The sequence below is a fragment of the Castor canadensis genome, chromosome 2 (assembly GCF_047511655.1).
Source record: "Castor canadensis chromosome 2, mCasCan1.hap1v2, whole genome shotgun sequence".
NCBI classification, from domain to species: Eukaryota; Metazoa; Chordata; class Mammalia; order Rodentia; family Castoridae; genus Castor; species Castor canadensis.
The window spans coordinates 150,838,434-150,843,449 of NC_133387.1; positions in this window are offsets into that span (position 1 = coordinate 150,838,434).

Below are 5,016 nucleotides of genomic sequence, written 5' to 3' on the forward strand. Positions count from 1 at the left end.
CATTTCTTAATTGGTTCATTGATTTTGGGAGAGTTTAGTGTCTTAAATTCCCTGTATATTCTGGTTATCAGTCCTTTTTTCTGATGTATAGCTGGCAAATATTTTCTCCCACTCCGTGGGTGTTCTCTTCAGTTTAGAGACCATTTCTTTTGATGAACAGAAGCTTTTTAATTTTATGAAGTCCCATTTGTCCATTCTTTCTCTTAGCTGCTGGGCTGCTGGGGTTGTATTGAGGAAGTCCTTGCCTATACCTATTAGTTTCAGAGTGTTTCCTGCTCCTTCCTGTACTAACTTCAGAGTTTTGGGTCTGATATTAAGGTCCTTGATCCATTTTGAGTGGATACTAGTACAGGGTGATAGATATGGATCTAGTTTCAGTTTCTTGCAGATGGATAACCACTTTTCCCAGCAACATTTGTTGAAGAGGCTGTCTTTTCTCCATCATATGTTTTTGGCACCTTTGTCAAAAATGAGGTGGGTATAGTTGTGTGGATTCATATCCGGGTCCTCTATTCTGTTCCACTGGTCTTCATGTCTGTTTTGTGCCAGTACCATGCTGTTTTTATTGCTGTTGCTTTGTAATATAGTTTGAAGTCGGGTATTGTGATACCGCCAGCATTGCCAGTATTGCCTTGGCTATTCATGGTCTCTTGTGTTTCCAAATGAACTTTAGGGTAGGTTTTTCAATCTCTGTGATGAAAGTCATTGGGACTTTGATGGGAAGTGCATTAAACATGTCGATTGCTTTTGGTAGTATAGCCGTTTTTACTATGTTGATTCTACCAATCCATGAGCATTGGAGATCTCTCCACCTTCTGTAGTCTTCCTTGAGCTCTTTCTTCAGGGGTTTGTAATTCTCCTTGTAGAGGTCGTTCACATCTTTTGTTAAATTTACTACTAGGTATTTGATTTTTTTTTTGAGGCTATTGTAAATGGATTTGTTTCCATATATTCCTATTCAGTTTCATGAATTAATGGGATGTTGATTAACACTGCATCAAATTTTTAGATGAATTTGAATATCTTAACCTTTTAATAAGTTCACTACTCATGAGCCTAGCATTTAAGAAAGTTTAAACTGTTTTAGTAAGTTTTTACAATTTTATTTAAAAATGTCTTGGAAAGTCTTGAAAACTGTGCACCTTTATTGCTCCTTTTAACTCTAACATGTACCTACAATTGTTTATTACTATTGTTATATTTTATTCCTTCTTGGCTCGATTTCTGTTGTTCTGAAGGACATTGTTTCATAGTTTAAGGAATTATTTGAGACTGGAAAACTTTCTCAGTCTTCTTATTCTGAAAACGGGGTTATTTTGTCCTCACTCTTGAATGATAATTTAGCTGATTAAAGACAACAAAATAGCTGGTTTTTCTTTCAGTTGTTTCATGGTGCAATTGTTAAGAATTTTGCACTCAATCTCAATTATTGACTCTTTGTCAGTTATCTTTCTGTTCTAGTTCTCTGGTTTTTCTCTTTGTGTTTACAATGCTATGGTTTCAATCCCATGTCTCTTGGGTTTATTTTTATTGATCCTCTCCTAAGTTCACTTTGCTTCCTCCAGTTTTCAAATCTGGAACCTAGCAGTCATGTCCTCTACTCTTTTAATCCTCAGATGCTTTTAATGTTAATTATATGCTTGGGAGCTCCAGGACCACACAAAAATGCATTCAATTCACAAATCCATGAGGAAGGTAAGAACTACATATTCTCAGGGGAAAATGTTATTTTTATCAGAAATGAGGCAAAACAACTTTCTTGGCAATATACCAGGCCACTGGTAATATTTTTCCTTATTCACCATTTTACCATAGAGGAGGTTCTAGACTTTATGCAGGGTTCTAAGTTCCTCATATAAGAGATGAGTTTCCTTAAGACCCCATCTCTTAAGTATTAAAATCCAGACTTTGAAATTAAAATTGGCAAATCCTTCATCACCCTGTGCTACAATTCTAACATATCACATTTATTGGTCTGGTTTTAACTTCCTTTCACTTTTTGATCCATAGGGAATTCTTTTATATTCTTTTGAGATCAGCTATTCATTTCAGGATGTGGTATTTCTAGGAACTTTATAAGTGGACTGCCTTCAGATATCTGGTCTTCCACAGTGCCATGTTTTCTATATCTGTTCTATGTTCTATATATGTTTCATATTCTATATATGGTTTCCTTGTTTTTGAGCAATGTTGCTTAATTTTCATGTTTTACATTTCACCTTCTATTAGTATGTATTTGAATCAGACCAAAGGACTTTAAAGGTCAACAGGCACATCTTGACTGGAGGTCCAGATCTCTATTATGGATTATTGCCAAGACAACAATTGGGAAAAATAATGCAATGTTCCCTAGTATATGTATGTGAGTACTTGCATGTGAATTCCTAGAAATGATTGGCGCTAACTGTGGTGGACAATGCTGGTTGGTCATCCATGTAGTACCCAACCCCCATATTTTCATACTGGAAGAGAATTGATTTTGTTTGGATTTCCACCCTTCTCTCCTGTGGCTCATACATGGTGATACCATTTACTCTGCAAAATTAAGCTTTTGTTCTGCAAGTTGTTTCAAGATGTGTTATCTGAAATAGTCATGGTCATTCTGAGACCATGTGTAGAGATAGCCACCAAGCTAAAGAAGTAAGGATTCCACTTCCTCAGATGGTAGTGTTGTGTTGGTGAATTAACAAAACAAAAAGCTGTCCATCTTGATATGCCACTTTCCAATATGTTAGATAATAAATTCCCTGATTTGTTAAGCTAATGAAAACATGCACATAGACAAAACCATGGTATAAACCTAGCATCTACTGTGTGAACATCTAAAGGACAAAAGTGAACGAGGACTTCAGGCTTTAACCAGACAACTGGCTTAGTGGTGCAGGAGGAACCAACATTTTCTCTGTGCAAGCCTATGTACTGGCCTTAATTTGAGAAAAGACCAGGTGATACAAAAGCCCAGAGAACATGAAACTTTCCTGTGGAAGGATGACAAGTATGAGACACTGATGCCACAAGGAAGTGCAAGATACCTTTTTATTTCTTGTGAAGGAAGTAGGTCAGAGGAGCACCTCCAAACACATGCATAGCTAGATTCAAACAAGGTCATAGCTGCATCTGTGTAAGAATGTGGTTATCTATCTTGCTTTCTCCAGCTAAAGATGGTCCAGCTCTGCAGTCTGTTGCACTTACAAAGAGGCAGTGTGGTGTGACAGAAAAGGCATGATATTTGGATCAGTTCCTGAAACTGAACTTTCTAGTTAGGTGAAGTTAGGTAAAACACTTCAACAGTCTTGCTTTTCTGTGTAACACAGAAATATCACTACCTAACATGAGATTGCTGTGAAAGATTGAAAGAAATGAACTATGGAAATTTTTAAACAGTATATAAAGAGCTTTATAAGCAGTAAAGCTCTTTACTGTTATTAAAGTGATCTGTCCTTTTCTGATTTGGAAAATTAACCCATGCTAATTTAACTACCTGGTCAACATTTGCATTCCTTTATTCAAAGCAATGACTGACAAGTTTCCAATGGACTGGCCAGTAGGGAAGTCTTTTGAGTGGGTGATGTGTTAGGGAATGCCTAGGTTGTCCTGGTATGATCTATGACCATATGACCCTCATGAACTATGACCTCAGACAATTAATGGGCACAGCAAAGGGTGTGTCTCTGAGAAGACTGGGCAGAACCTCAACAATGACCTGGTTCCACACTTGCCCATTCCTGTTCTCAGACCTCTCCAGGACTCTATGGACTTGGTTATCCACTCTCTGCATCCAGGCCATTTTCATGTGAGAGGCTAACAATAATTTCCCACATTTGTCATTCAGTTAAAGGCTTTGTATTTTAAAAATTCTTGAGAGTTAAAAATATGTACTTAATGTCTATGGGGTATTATGAGAAAGAGGAAAAAAGTTTCTTCAAGAAACACATATCACACTGAAAGTAATATAAAAACTAGTCATTTTATCAACATTTGTGAAACCCATAGGGATCACAGAAAGATATATTTGGACAAAATGTCTTATTTTCAATGAAGAAAGAGGCTAAGAGAGGTAAAGGGATTTTCTTAGGGTCTTCTGATTTTTAAGTTTACAGTACTGCACAAATTCACTCTTACATTTAATAAAAGCAATAAAAGATATGACTCAATTATTTCTATGTAAGTAGAAGCTACAAGATTAATAAATTATGTTAGGGGCATTTTAGAAAAACTAAGAACGTATTGCTGAGTGAACAGCAGGACACAAGGCCAGTCTTCAATTCTACTCTGTTCTTCTACACAGACTTCCACAGACAGAGGCATTCTCATTCTGCCAGCCCCAAGGATTTGGGGCTGAGCTAAGTGGATGGAAGTTGTAAGAAAATAGATCTGTGGTGAATAGAAAGAACTCCCAGCCACCAAGTATCATTATAATTCTATGAATTTAAGCCCAGCTAAAACCAAGGCCCCCAAGAGGATTATTTTCTCCAAAAAAGAGTGGTAATATTAATTAAAATTAATTCATTTGACATAAATTACACAGTGCTTCTAGAAGAGCTGTTTTATAATTTGACATTGAGCATTAATTTTAGGTAGCATGAGAAATACATTCTTATTCACCAGTCTAAGTCATGGTTAATCAGTCTCTACAGCCCTTACCAAACAGTGTTTTCAATGGTTTCCCTTCTCCATCTGAATTGGAATAAGAAACATGCAAGATTTCTACTCTGTTCATTTGGGGTCAGCTTGAAGGAAAGGAGTGTTCCGTAGGTCCCTAAACTTCCACAATCAGAATCTCTTACATGCGCAAGCAGTTGTTTCCTGCTGGAAATAATTCCAGATAATTCAAATGTCCCACAGAATTTATAGGTATTTCAGAAGCTTTCAGGAGTGATTCCCTATCACAAGAGGAAAAAAGATTTACTGCCATTAGTAATAGATTACTGAAGACTAGAGTCCAGAAAAATCATTATTGAAAAAGTTAAGAAGTTGGATGTTAATCCACTACCTTGTGTCCTATTTTTTAAAACT